This window comes from Mercenaria mercenaria, unplaced genomic scaffold (genome assembly GCF_021730395.1).
Source record: "Mercenaria mercenaria strain notata unplaced genomic scaffold, MADL_Memer_1 contig_3760, whole genome shotgun sequence".
NCBI classification, from domain to species: Eukaryota; Metazoa; Mollusca; class Bivalvia; order Venerida; family Veneridae; genus Mercenaria; species Mercenaria mercenaria.
This window is the reverse complement of record NW_026461931.1, coordinates 39,636-55,873: the sequence shown is the minus strand read 5'-3', so window position 1 is coordinate 55,873 and position 16,238 is coordinate 39,636. Positions and strand designations below refer to the sequence as shown.

Genomic DNA, 16,238 nt, shown 5'->3' with positions numbered 1-16,238 from the left:
TGTAACATTGCCTAGTAGACTTCTACAAACTTTGTTCAAATCATGACCCCCGGGGTAAAGTTGGTCCTGCCCCAGGGGTTACTTGATTGTACATCGGAAAATCTTCCAAAAATATTCTAAAAATCATCAGTTTGACATTTGAAACATGTAGCTCATATTACTCAGGTGAGCGATCCAGGGTCATCATGACCCTCTTGTTAAAGATACAGACTTAAAATTTGGATGACATGTATAATTTTGCACACTTATCTTAAAACTGACTTTCAGTGAACATGAATATAACCTACTGACCTACTTTTTTTGTTTTTGATGCTTTAGCAAAGAAATTTGTTCAAGGAAGCAACTTAACTTAGGTGAGCGCGATATAGGGCCATCATGGTCCTCTTGTTTATTAATTACCTCCCTTTAATATGATAAACTATTTTATTATATTTGTATTTATTTTTCCATGCCAGTTTAAGAATAAAATCACATTAAATCTTACTTAATGTAATTATAATAAATAAATTGTACCTAAATGTAATTGTTAAGCATACTCATTATTGAATGTAAACAAATCACAATGGTTTCGTTTGTAAAGAAAAATAAAAATAAAGATGGAAATATCAATATTCCTTTGTATTTGTTTTTCTTTTTAAAGATGATTTTGTTCCAGCCTGCTCTAGCAGTCTTTTTCGAGAAAGAGATGCCACTTTTCAACCAACAACAGAGATGGACCATAAAATGTTTTTACGAAAAAGGCTTGCATATGACCAGCATAAAAAAGTACTACATGAGTAGCATATGAAAGAGATAACATATGAAAAGCATATAAAAGTAGAATCATATGAGTTGCATATGAAAGGAGCTAACATATGAAAAGCATATAAAAGGAGAAGCATATGAATAGCATATGAAAGGAGGTAACATATGAATTTGATATCGGTATCATGCCCATATCATATGCTAGGCCTTTCAATTTGCATATGAAATTCATATGCTAATCATTCCATATGAAACTGATATAATTTTCATATGAGAATCATAAACCGATATCATATGCTTATCATATGCGGCTCTTTTTTATGATTAGCATATGAAAGGTCTAATATGAAAATCATATGATTATCATATCGGTTTGTGGCGACATTGCCTGTGTATATGTGAAAATCTTTGTCATAGTAAATGTAAAATGAGCTGTATTGTCTGGTTTCAGAGTCCAGCCACGGTACAGGTCTCTGTAGATTCGCACACAGAAGGCGGTGAGCCTGAAAACAATGCATCCGCTTCCATAATTGAGAAAGACCTGAGGAGCCCTTTGGTAATGAGATGGTTAAGGAACTCTTCAGCGGTGAAAGCAACAAGAAACCCTCCAGCCTTAAAAGCACCAATAAGCCAGGTAACTAATTTTTGAAATGATTTGACATGGTAGTATTAAAGGTGCCAAATAAAGACAATTCTAACACAACCAGCAAATAACCTAGTTATAACTAGAGGCCTGTATTGGTTCTTCTCAGGAAAGACGCGACTTCGCGTGTATCGGTGCTATACACCGGGCACGTTAAAGAACCAGACTGTCTATTCGCAAAGAGACAGGCCTATGTCTAAAATGATTTCTCTGTATATGTAATAGGGGCTTTATCTCACTCTGTCCCTCTGGTCTGATTGTCTTTACTGGTAGAGGATGAATTTCGCGCCCTGTGTGGCTGCGTTTGCTATATGTAAAGCGCCTTTGAACGTGTTTATCATGAAAAGGGCGCTATATAAATCTGGAATAATAATAATAATAATAATAATAATGATAATATATAAAAGCAAGAAAAAATTCTTAGTATTTACTATAAAAATTGACATTACAAAGGGATGACTTATCACTAATTTTTTAACCATACATTTACTTCACTATGTCTATTAACTTGGTAAATGCAGGTGTACAGGTAAATACAAGATAAGATTAATATGTGTGTCATTTATTGATCTATAGTACTATATCTACGTCATAATGGTCTCTTACCGGTCCGCGCTCCAACCATTGTTTATCGCAGAATATAGAGTTTGATTTCCTTCTTTGTTTAACTGCAAGTCAACCCGAGTCATGTTAGAATAACTATTAAACAGATGTTTATGAATTTTAAACTGCTGGTAGTGTATTCCCTCAGCCAACGTTTATACTGGTAAAGCCACCAACACAGTATTTACTATGTTACTTATGTTTTGGTGGTGTGTAACGCCAACAGCGGGATTACAATGCTAATGAAGCTTCTATGGCTACATTGTGACTTTTGTGTATTTATAAACATACTCTTCGTGATAAATCACTGACAGTGTTTATTCAAATTAAAAGCATAGAGGTGGTGTGTTTCGTTAAAGTTACATGTAGAAATACAGCAATGATAAAACTCATTGATAGTATAGACGTATCACATAGACATAATCTATCTCTATATCACTGGCGGCGTGTACCGCACTTAAGATGCTACACACAGGGTTTACGATGTTGCTTATGTTTGTGCGGATTGTGCCGCCAACATCGTGTTTACGATGTTGCTGACGATCGGTTGGGTCGAGTCGCCAACGCAGTATTTACGAAGCAGGATAATGCTTATTTCAGTTGAGCCCCCCCACACCGTGTTTACAATGATGCATGCTTCTGGCTTGAGCTTCCGGCACCGTGTTTACGATACTGCTAATTCTTCTGAGCGGACAATTACGTTTTTACAATGTAATTATGTTTGCTTATGTTCAGCCGCTGCTGAAGCTTATTTGGGTTGAGCTTCTAACATAGTATTTATGATGCTTTTGAAGCCTGTATGGGTGGAGCTGCAGAGACTGTATTTAGGGTGTTGTTGATTCAACAGCCGGCAGTGTGTTTACAATGATGTTGAAAGTTGTGTGGTTTGAGCTGCCGGCACCGTGTTTAAAATGTTATTAATGTCTGTATGTGTTGAGCCGTCGACGCCGTATGCTGCTGATACTTGTGTGTCATGCACAAAATACACTGTATTTACAATTTGAAGCCGGTACCGTATAAACCATGCTGGTGGTAATTGTATCGGTAAAGCCTCCGGCACAGTAATTACTATGCTACTCTCAAGTGTAGGACTCGAACCATTAACGCTCTATTACAAATGGTCAACATCTATAAACATAACATGCAGATAATACTGAGGGGGAAATACTTACCCAGAAACAATTAAACCCAAAGTGACAAGACAGTGTCCTTTGAAATCATGTTCCGAAGCGCAAAGCTTAAGAAGTGTTCTAAAATCACTGATCAACATCAGTTAGATCGAGGAAGACTTATTAATTAGCTGTTAGCTTCTCAGGTATAATAATACAAAATGTCATAGTGTTGCATAAAAATCAGAATAAAATATGTTTTTTAATTAAAGATTCGTGAAACAATATAAAGTTCTCTAAACTAAGTTATTTTATATTTAAAATTGCTAAAAAAGTTGGTTGTATCTTTTTTTTTTTTTTAAATCGGCAAAGTATCATATTTACGTGTTTTTTTTAACGTGAAATCAAAAAGTTATGAAATTATTCATTTTAACAGCATACTCCACTTTTAAGTCACAAAAATACATTTAAAAGTGTTTTCAGCGGATGATGAATTATAACTCATGGAGCTCTGCGAACGCATTAGCTATTGCGTGCACATGGTTTTCTTATTTCTTGCATACGCATTACTGATTACGTCTACGCGTATATATATATAAGTAAGTACGTGTGTACGTATTAGCTATTACGTACTCACTCAATCTTATACGTTCGAACGCAATAGTATACGCCATATCTGTGCCACACCTAAGTTTTGAATTTATTCTTGAAGATTCGTAAAAAAACCATCAGCAACTAAACTCTAAAACGAAAGTATAAAACATTTAAAATCCAAACCAGGGTGAAATTTCAACCTATCGAAGTCGTTTTTAACGATAAATTTAGACCTTATAAAGCTTTTGTTTTTAAATTCAGAAATAAAAAATCATAAAAGAACGCAGGAAGTTCTATAGCTTAATATATACGTGTTTATATATCAAGGGGTAAAACCGTAATGGAAAAGCGGGATCAAATACACTATTACACAGTGATAAAATTAATTTCGATTTTCCGCCGAAAAAAAGTAACAAAGTAACTGTTATTCTTTGATATCAACATGATTAGTGCAGAGATATTTTAAGGTAATCAACTCTATTGCGCAAAAGACTTAAAACGGCTAATAACACCAAAATAGTTATTTCCCTTTTGTCTTACACGGTCTATTACATGACTTCCCGGTACAACTAAAATCCCAAGTATTTGCACAAATTATTTTGTCCGCAAAGAAGAAGAATTCTATAAGATTATGTGTCTTTCATTCTTATCCTTTCCTACTTACCTTGTTCAAACTATGACGTATGTATTGAATTAGTATATGTATTACTGGGAATAAAATAGGTTTAGACTAAGCTGACAAACGACCAAAAGTATATTGAAATAAGATAATAAATTCTACACATACAATCTCAACTTCTCTAGTTAACCTCATATTTTAAACCAATTTTGACACACTTTAATATGAAAAAGTGACATGTCTTGACGTTCTCATATCAAAGGTAATTAAGGTTTAACAGACTCAATCAAGCCAAATCTAGTATTTCTATGTTCCCCGATGGTAGGGATGCGGGTGGGTGAGGTGGGGGCGGCGGTAACTTTGCCTCCTTGTCCGACTGTCCATCAGTCCATCTCTCAGTAGAAAAATACAATGTGCAGATATATATATACAGATCATGAGGTCCTCGTTACTAAAGGAACCATGACGTGTAATATCAATTATATGGTTTTGCCGGAATTACATGGTATGTGATGCATAAAGTTGTGAAATATAATAATCCAAAATTTTGTATCAGTATAAGAAACAATCTTTAGAATTCGGGGGTAAAGTCTAAGTCAAATAAAAAAGAGTCGTTTTAATACATGTATATGTTTTACTTTAAATATTTCATAATCCGTGCATGAACTAATAAAATGGTAGATTATACATCATAAATGATGCGAAACAATCAGGAGATAGCATATATAACTGTTCTGTTAAATTTACAGCTACCGAAATCAAAATACATAAAGCACTAGGTTGAATCTCAGGTCAATTTCAACAACATTCGCGACTCTGTAAGTATGTAGTTCTATGTTTCAGATGAGTTTATTCTTTAAAGTCATTTGTTTGGCTTAACGTAAAGCAATGAAATACATCACATACTAACAGGGTTTTTCATTAGGCCTATTGTAAAATATTTTGTTTCCGCTTCCGCTACCAATTCATATAGATAACCCCTACCCAAAATAGCTTATCACAAATACGTAAAAAGCAATATTGTTTGTTATGATGTATGGTTCTTGTCGACGAAATCTTAATCACTTCAATTGAATCTGATGATAGTTTTCCAGAGTTGTTTATGATAAAAAGTGGTGTTATTATTAATATGCAGGAGCACAGTTACACACTAAACATGTTGAATGTTTGTTAATTGAAAATGTATGAAATAAAAAAGATAGAACTGTATAAACATATTTCTCTACCTACTTGCCCATCAAGCCTCTAATGACCTCGGTAATAAAAGGAGAAACAAAGATAATTGTAAGGTTACTCTTACAGTAGGTCGATGCTGGACGTATTCGGGTTTCATGCTTGCGCACCTCGCATTATCAAGACCATAAAGAAACTGTTAGATAATGTATCAGTCAGATATTGAAACCATCAACGTAAATTATAGCCAAACTATTCAAAAGCAGTATGAACTGGTACATGTATCAAATCAACGTATCGAAACTATCTATGGTAATCTATACACTATCATATTGTGATGTAGTGTCTGGAATACTGATAAAAATGTAAAATAATCTGATCTGGTCGTCGTTCTCTTTTCCCTACTCTTTCAATAAGTCATTGACACATAATTACTATTCTGTCACTAGAGAACTGTTGCATGCATTCAAAATTGTCTCAAAATATAAGAGAATTCAATTTAACTTATAGTGTGTATCTGTTTCATTATATATCTATAAGCCATGTATTGTTTAGATCTTTTGGAAATATTTCAACTGTAACAAATGATCAAAAGCACTCAAAGTCTATAACATTGTTAACATTTCATGTTAGGGGTTATTAAACGGTTCACGCGAAATTGATATTGAATTTCTTTTGTCACGATTTAAAACAAAAGTTGAACTGGATGATTAAATTTATAATAGCTGATGGCTATCACATTACGTATTTTTCACAGTGTGCGTGCAACTGGATACATAGTTGTTGAATAGTATAACGTCATATCCGCCCAGCTTTGGTAGCCTGGTGACTGTGACATTAAAATGTGAAATATTTATTCGTTCTACGGACAAATATTTTATAGTTTGGATTTTGAACATGAACATTCATACCTTGTACAGGATTAAATATGTTAACGATATAGCATAAATTTTCCCTAGATAGTGATTTCTAAATACAGACAAACTTGTTGCCGATAGAAACGACAGAAAGGTACGTTAACACATTAGGCCTACATATTATGCAAATCATCCATGCTAAATGATACGTACGATATGTTTGCTTTCTCACTGTCTAACATGTCCGAAATGAGCTATTCGATTATCACAGAGCTCTAGTTTATTTTTCACCTTAAATTAAAGCAAACGTGTACACTATAATTTCAAACTTAAACTTTGAAGTTTACTCTTCTCTAGATCAAGGGTATTTTATTACCTTCTGTAGTCAGTCATTATCTTTTGTAAAAAAAATGCCTTTTTAACCAAAGTGAAAAAAATCAGGTACTTGAAAATGCAGCTTTCTAAAAGATCAGTTAGAATTCTCGATGTCATTTATCAGACTTACCTTGTAAATAAATGATATTATTGCAAAATTAATACTGCTATTTCTTTTTGTTGCACTTTGGGGACTTATGATAAAGTTATATATATATATTTATCTGAACAGTACAATCCCTGTAAATGAGCACTACGTAAGCGCTCAGGCCCTTCTCGCACACCATACCTATAGTTAGGACTTCTTTAATGTGTAAAGGCATGTGTAGAAAAATGACAAATTTTGCCAACCCCTGGTAAATTGTAAAGTGTTTTTTTAGAAAAGTAATAAACGGAAATAGAAAAATAAGCTTATTTACACGGATAGTTCAGCTTTATTATGTATGTTATAGTTTTTCGCAGTTATGCTTGATGACATAGAATACTGTCACCGAAAATTGTGACGCGAACATACTGATTCCTTTTCCAACTTTACTTTTTTAATTAAAGTAAGAGTTCAGCACTTCATGGTTTTAATGTATTGTCACATTGGAATAAAGTTTGTTTTACAGTAACTTCGAAATTCCTCAGAAATGTCATGTACCCCACCCATCTAATTCATAATTTCAAAAATGCATAGGCCTTAACTTTTAGCCTGCCGGCGGCAGGTAATTCTGCCTTTGCGACCAGTGCAGATCAAGATCAGCAGGCTGATCATGATCTGCACTGTTCGCTATTCATTCAGCATATTTTTCAGTGAACACCCCTTTTAAATATAAATGGTATTGCCCAAATTGAATAATGGACCAGTCCATTATAGAAATTTAGCAGGGTAAATGTCAAATCGTTGTATACACAGCACGTATTTTAATACTTTAGTTTTATTAAATTACCAATCATCATTGTTTATTTTAAAATAGCTATCAGATTAGCTACATATCATATTTAAGGTAATTAACCATATCACAAGCTATTTGATCCCGAAACTATTTTGTATGGATTATTGACCTTTATCATGTGAATGCAGTGATGGTTACTATATATAGCCAGTGAATAGCGTAACGTCATATCCGCTTAGTGATACGCTATTCATTCTACTTGCAAAATATTGCATAGATGATCTGACTAAAAAATATCTGTGAATGTATTAAAAGAGTCAAGTATTCCAGCGTTGATACCTAAAAAAGGATTTACGGACATTATTTTCCGTAGAAACTTTATTATTAAATTACAATGGCAAATGTGCTGGCGATGGACACAATAGAAAGGTTTGTCATCAAATTAGCCTATTTTTGTTTCATGCCGTAGCTTTAAAGCTCATCTGAACATTTAATTTGTCTTTTCTGATGATATGTAAATATGACTTTAACCGTCATCAGGTGTGGGTTTATTATCGTAACACAAAAAGCCTCAAATCCATTGCAAGGGGCTCTGTGAGCGGAATATGGGGGATGTCGCGGACTTGGAATCACTCGCCCCTTGAAAGAAGTGGCTGGGGGTATGGAGTTGAAATTGTGTACATATGTAAAACAATATTTTAGCGTCCATACACATCTGAAACAACAAAAGTACTAAAAATTATGCGTAAACAATTTAAACAGAGTTGTCATCAATAACATTCATAAGCGCTTTTAATGTTCATTTGACCTTAGATCGACGAGACCGACTACTTTAAAGATGAGCCTTTGTAGAACAAAAATAAATAAGAAGGATCTCAATATATAAAAGTCGAGTGAATGTTCAAGACGCAGAAGGCACGAATAGAATCGCACCGTATGTGTCATCTGGTCAAGTGTGTATTTTCGGTTTTAGCGTCTTTTTCAACCTTTTTTCAGTCAAATAAACGACGATATCTATTTGCAGCAGTGAGGTCAATGTCCAGTTATAAAAGTGCTGTCTTACCAAAATATCATGCTGTAGACACGTGGCATGATACCCCACCCAGTTTATATTATACTGATACCGCGCTGACCTGTCCTAGCGCCGAGCACCGAGCGAGGAAGCTACTAGTACCGTAATTCGTGTCCTTTAGTAGCATCCAAGAAAACATTGTGATGATGTAACATTTCTTAATTATGAATTATGAACTATAGGAAGAAAATAGTGAACAAAAACACAATTGCTAAATAGTACATCTTGATTGTTCATTAAAATTAGGATTTTCAAGAAAAATAGGCATGGCCATTTTGATATGTATGCCAAAATAAATATGTTTGAATGCGATGGGTTTTTTTCTTGAGCTTAGTCTATTCGCTACAAATGTACAAATGTGTTCTTTTCTAAAACAAATATAAAGCTTATTATTTGATACATGTACATGATTCTAAACATATAAAAGAATCATAAAGTGAAAATGATCCATGTTTCCAATATAAATACATTTCAACGAAAGGGTAAATTGAGTTGCATTATGCATGTTTCATTATGGGAAACCTTTGTACCGAATCATAAGAAAATCCGGTTAAGAGGTTAAAAGATATGGAGCGGTCATGGAATACCACTTTTATAACATTTGATCTCATCGTACAATCGTGAAGTTTAACAGACGTGACTGAAAGTTGCGTTCAGCACATGGTCTCATTATGGCAAACATTTGTCGCTAGTTGTTTTACAATCCTTCAAGAGAGATCAAAGGATACCGAGCGGATAAGATTTTGAAACGGACGGACATACAGATTGACAAATAGACAGACAGCCGGAACAAAAAAAAAGACATGGCTCCCCAAAACATTGTCAGATACATTCATTGCCTATATAGAACAAAAAACAGAGCATCACATTATAGGATTTATGGATGTATGTACGCACTAGTGTATTGCTTTAAAAGAAGGCAATTTTGATGTACATACGGACAGATGTACAGGCAGATACATGTTGAATATGACATGCATCACCTGGCCCTAGGAGTAAATATTAATCCTAAATAAACATGCATCAAGAATGGAACAAAAACTAAGCTTCAATAAAATAGCTATTTTTCAAATGGCCACCATTTTGAATGTTCTAAAAATAGAAATCCACAGAGCAGTGACTAGGCCTTTACAGACAAATGTCTTATATTGTCCCAAACTACCACTGAACAAAATATATTTCTTTTGTCCTTTCGAAATAGGTCCTCTTTGTTACTTGTTACACATAAACGGTGTGTAAGTTGAACACCTTAGCAATGCATTATTTAGATCTTTTGGAAGCACGCCAGAAATATTCCTACCTCAAACCTGATATCTTTTAAAATGACAATATTTATTACATTGGCAACAGACCAACGACATGTTTAAAGCGACTCACTCGCACTTTGATAATTATGAATTATGAAACTACTCTGTCGTTAATACATTATTGTTGACTCTAAAGCTAAGGACAATATTTAGTTGTTTTTGCACTGTGACTCCGTATATTATTGTAACGTTAGCAACAATGAAAATCCATTATTGCGACGAATGGGTACAATACCACGAATAGGAGCAATTAATCATTAGGTAGCCTGTGTAATTTCTCAATGACAGACATACAATTTATTCAAAACTTATTGTACCCCCCGAACAACAAAGTTTTAAGTGGGTATACAGGTTTCAGGTTTTCTGTCTGTCTGTCTGTCCGTCTGTCTGTCTGTCCGTAGACACAATCTTTTGCGATCCATCTCTCCTCATCCCCTTGACACAATTTAATGAAACTTCACACAAGTGATCAGTAACAACAGTAGTTGTGCATAAGGCATGTTAGGTTCTTTCAGAAAAAAAATTGCAGAGTTACGGGACTTTGTTTTTTGTTACTATACTATATACATAGACACAATCTTGTGCAAACCATCTCTCCTCATCCCCTTGACACAATTTAATGAAACTTCACACAAGTGATCAGTAACAACAGTAATTGTTCATGGGGCATATAAGGTTCTTTTAGAAAAAAAATGCAGAGTTACGGGACTTTAATTTTTGGTACTATACTATATATATAAAGTCTGCATATGCAATCTTGAGCGCGCCTAATCTCCTGAACCCATGCACACAATTTAATGAAACTTCACACAAGTGATCAGTAGTAACAGTTGTTGTGCATGGTGCATGTTAGCTTCTTTCAGAAAAAAAATGCAGAGTTACGGGACATTGATTTTTGTTACTATATGCTATATACATAGAGTCTGCATATGCAATCTTGTGCGTACCTAATCTTCTGAACCCGTGCACACAATTTAATGAAACTTAACACAAGTGATAAGTAGTAACTCAAATTGTGCAAGGTTCATGTTACGTTCTTTTAGATAAATATTCTGCAGAGTTATGAGACTTTGTTTTTTGTTACTATACTGTATACATACAGTCCACATAATTGCAATGTACTGTGTCAGTGCATGCGGGGGTGGGTACATTCATCACATTAGTGATAACTCTAGTTTTTCTTACAAAATGGGAACGAGTAGCTTTAAAGGCAATTATTTGTTTAAGTATTGATCCAAAACTCGTTTGAAGCAATTATAATAAGTTTGGTTGGATAGTGACTATCATATTACACGCTATTCACGGTGTGCAGCTATGTATAAGTATTGAATAGGATAACGTCATATCCGCCTCACAGTAGTTATGAAAAGGTTATATACATTCGTGTTGGAGATATGGTTAAAATTCCAAGTGATAATAACTCGCACAGGATTTCAAACGAAGTATTGTGGACATAAGATCAATATGTCGTGACAGTGATTGGCAAATACTTTGCTTTAAACCAAAGAAAGGTATGATAATACACTTCATATTATTTTTTCTTTCATTTACCATGTCATTTTGTATTGTAGGTAGCGGATGAATGTTATTGTCTCTGATGGTTTGCTCTGATATTGATAAAAATCGAAGACCTCGAATCCCATATGGATCCGGACAAGGATTCTTTCATGTATCTTTTCTATAGTTGTAGGTTTTACTCTACTAAAATGGCCGATTGATGTTAGTCTTAAAGATATATTTGTGTTCGGTACAACAAAATTGCATCATTACTACATAAAAATCTGTAAAACGAGCGAGCGTAGCAAGCGAGGTTTAAAAATCTATTCATTGGTCTATAAACACCATGCAGACTTATTCCGAGATTTATAACTGACTTATATTTTGAATAGTCCAGATTGGTTTCTGGTTTGTAAAACGTCCGCTGTATACGAGTCTAGGACAAAATCCCCCCTGGACAAAATCCCCCCTGCTATTTTTAATCTGCCTGGACAAAATCCCCCTTGTGAAATTACCAAGGTGGACAAAATCCCCCCTGTGAAAATAACAAGTAGGACAAAATCCCCCCTATGATAATTTTTTGAGGTGGACAAAATCCCCCTTGTATCTTGGTATTGTTTCAGTGAAGAAACTACCCTCAGAATTGGGATTGGTGAAAACTGCAGATCGGAACCAGGATTGAGATCAAGTCCCAATGATTAAAAACGAAAACATTTTTATCTTTTTATTTCAGAATGGAAACATATATACACAAACAAATAATGATGTTGTTTTATGTGCTGTATAGTCTCAAATAATTCTTATAGAATAGCTATATACATGTATATTTGTTTATAATGTATATGGATGAGACTGGAATAAATAAATATTTACAGTCAAAAACAATTACCGCACATGTTTAAAGCACTTTCTTATATTATTACAATATCAAAAGGAAATGCATTCTATTGTGTAACAACTTAATTACATAAATAGCAAGCACTGTAATAAACACATAATTAAAAACATTGAAAACATGGATCAGATAATTATCACCTTTAATGACTGTCAGTTTGGCAATCTACTTTTATTCATCTTATATGGAATGTCTTTTATGTATCACTTAAGCAATTCTAATGCAATTGTGGTCTTTGAAGATTTCTTTTTGGTATAAAAATAACCATCAATACTTATAGTTTCACTGAACCTTTGTTACTTTTTATTACTTCCATGGTTATGAGTTTAGTTATGATGAGGAATATAGTTATCCCATTGTATATACCTTACCAAAATAATATTTGAGTGAATCCTGATATACATGTACCAAACTTTGAAAAACATCAAGTGGTAAATGGATAATGAATTATACTTCTTAAAGGCAAACCAGTAGTACATCAATTGTTTTAGTATAATGACTTTAAAAGTTGTCAAATTAAATATTCTGTAGTTTAAGACAAACTTTTCCAACACAGATATGCAAATGAAATATTTCAACGTGAACCATCCATTACTAGAAATTATTATCTAAGTACAATAAATTTAGAAGTAGTAATAACATACAAAGCTAAATGGTAAAATTAACTAATAATGAAGAACTTGCAATGATAAAAATTAGTGTAAATAAATCCGTGAAAGAAACAACATCTTTGAATTTGGAACACCTCAAAATATTTCAAATCTTGAACCCCAGTTGTCTTGAGGGTCAAGGGCGTTTTACAGCTGAACTATTAATACAATATTTTGGTTAAAGGGGGGTTATGTCCACTTCAAAAAATTATCATAGGGGGGATTTTGTCCTTCTTGATAATTTCACAGGGGGGATTTTGTCCACCTTGATAATTTCACAGGGGGGATTTTGTCCGGGTAGTTTAAAAATAGCAGGGGGGATTTTGTCCAGGGGGGATTTTGTCCGTTTCCCGTTGTATACATATATATATATATTAAGGAATGAATAAAGGAAGGAACACTATGACGTACTAATCTTTTTCGGGTACTGTGTAATATAACAAAATGCCCAACTTGCTACGTTCCTTTTTCTATATATGTCTGTCGACAATAAGTACAACATTTTTGGAAAACCCGTAATCATTATAGTAAACATTGAAATGATTAATAGTCTCTTTTTGGGATCAGTAATTTATGTCAAACAAATCATTTTATAGTATCAGTTCGTCAGGATTTGCCACGGGTGGTGTTATACCCGTATCACAGCGTTTTGATATCTTTGAAGAAACTGCAAATTTCTTCATCATGTTCTTAGTTTGCTACTAAATATACATTACTGTATGCAGTAAGCTCCGCTTATAGCAAACTCCTGAAGATAAGCGAAATGTGTTCGTAATAAGCATTATTTGTGTAGCAAACTGATTTGCATAAAATTGGTGGATTTAACGAGCATTGAAGTTCACTAGTAGGCCTTATATATACTCTTTATTTCCCTCACGTGTACAAGGATTTTAACATATTTACACAATATACAAATGTAGTAATCTAATCAAAACACACAAACAATAACACATATACAAGAAAAGCATTGGTTAAGTACAAATGACAAATATATAACAAAATATATAAGTAAGGCACACAAAAATCTGCAAAGTATCGGCTGAAACTAAACAGTTCTGTTGTCAGAATGGGAATAGTCAGAGATATATTATCAACTGAACTAATGCCAGGTTTGTTTCAGTACATCGTTTACAAAGAAATATGTAGTACAAAATTAGTTTGTACAATTTAGGCTAATCTGATCCTTAGTAATTAGGTAATCTTTATGGTATATTTAAAGCTTGTGCGCAGGTATAAAGGTGATCAGTACCATAATTGATCAGAAATCGTTTAACTCTAGTAGGTGAGTGATATTAAACATTTTGCAACATTGCGAATAGCTATTCGCAGAAAGTGATTATGTTCTCTTTTATGAGTAATTGAATTCAATTTTCTACCGATTAGTTTCTGCAGCTTTGTCTCATTTGAACAGTTTATAAGTTCAAATATCACATCTTGGCCAAACTTTGTTTCAATGCACCTATAGAATACGTGCCGTTTGGATTCAGTTCTAGAGCTGTCAAACAGTATGTGGTAAAGAGAGTCAGTGAATAACATTCCACAAAAGTGACATAAGATCATATATTCCCTTTCGGTTATTTTCATTATCCAGAGCTTGCTTACTATATGTGCATAAGCTAAACTATTACTATCGGTTGCGCATGACCATATTAAAGCGTGTTCAATATTAGTATGTAAAAATCTAAATCTGTTAAAATCATTATCATTTTCAATGCGGGAACGCCAGGATTCCGTTTCGTAATATTGAATACAAGTTCTGCATATACTATTCCAATTATTTTTCTCTGGAAAATTACCTGTTTGGATATAGTCAATGAGAAAATGGGATATTCTATATTTGACAAGGAGATTTACAACATCAGGAATAAATCCTTTTTGTTTCTCGTCTGTCCTACATATGTACACTTTAACTAACAATTTATTTGGTATATTGCAAAGACTACCCAGAAAACATAACTTTCCTTTATCTACTTCGGAATGGAGGGATTTCCAGCCAAGCATGCTAAGGCACATGTCAATTCGAGTTCGGATTTCAAAGTTTTGAATCTTTTTAGCAGCAAACCTAAGGAACCTTTCCAGTAAAATGTAATCTTGAGTTCTTAGATTATTCCATAGTTCAGCCCCGAATAACCGTTGAATCTCGGTAGGCATATTTTAGATACTGGCGATGCTGATATTTTCTTGAAATTGTTATTTAGATGTGAAATAAACTTTAAATCGAACTAGTCTTATAATTTCGCTGTCCAAAAATCCAATAGTGTAGAGCCGAGTTTACTTAGCGTGAAATATACCAGTTAGCAGGTTTATCGATATTTTAGTGTAAAGGGAAACAACTACAACGGCGCATAAGGTAAAAAATCAATACCGACAAGAGTTGCGGTTCTCGTATATTTTACGCTCAAAGTTGGGGATGAGTCTCGGTAGGCATATTTTAGATACTGGCGATGCTGATTTCAGGGGGTTTATGTAATCCGGATCAAGATTGATCGATAAGAGGGAGAATAATGAAGACTTTGCTTTTTGGCATGCATTGTCAACTTTGTCGTGGTCATTTAATTTACTGTTCAAATGTACACCTACATGTTTTACTTTTTGGGTTTGCTTGATTGTATTTCCTCCAAGATTTACGATAACTGGGTTTAAAGTACGTGACTGTCTACCAAATTCGATAACGAAGCTTTTGCTGGCATTCATTATATATCTAAATCTACATGTATAGCGGTAAGTTATGTGTAACATTTTCTGCAGATTACCTGGACTGGTCGCCGAGAGCGCTATATCATCGGCAAGGGTCGTGTTACCTGTTTGATGGCCAAGGACAGTTGTACCAAGATCACTTTGTTCTAAAATGTTTAAGAGCTCGTCTATAAATAGGTTATTCATCCAAGTGGAGATAACTCCGCCTTGGCGAATTCCTTGTTTTACCGGGAAAAATCAGGATTGAGTACTATTTACAAAAATACAGCTTGCCGTATCAGAATGGATGTCGACGAGTATTGACCACATTTTGCCTCGAATGCCTTTAGAAATGATGTAACTTATAGAAAATAGCGTCTAACCAAACTGTGTCGAACGCCTGCCTTGTGTCAAGCATTGCAACATAAACTCTACTGTTAACCGATATTGTGATAAATTGTTTCTTGTAAGTTAAAAGAAGCTGTTATGGCCCCAATATGTTTCTGGTAGACATTTTGTTGTTTATTTGGAAAAGAAATGTTGGTA

At 34.0% G+C, this 16,238-nt stretch overlaps 1 protein-coding gene across 3 annotated transcripts in view; it reads left to right on the top strand.

Moving 5' to 3' along the window:
- The first annotated feature begins 6,302 nt into the window (after positions 1-6,302).
- The window catches only part of LOC128553377 (uncharacterized), a 44,363-nt gene continuing 34,427 nt past the window's right edge, over positions 6,303-16,238 (top strand). The window contains exon 1 of one of the 3 annotated variants that reach the window (XM_053534517.1): positions 6,303-6,496. The gene's annotated coding sequence lies outside the window, so the exon portion shown is untranslated. Of the gene's footprint in view, positions 6,497-7,866; positions 8,025-11,108; positions 11,486-16,238 lie in introns of those variants that run through there. The other 2 variants (XM_053534518.1, XM_053534516.1) reach the window with 2 other exon arrangements.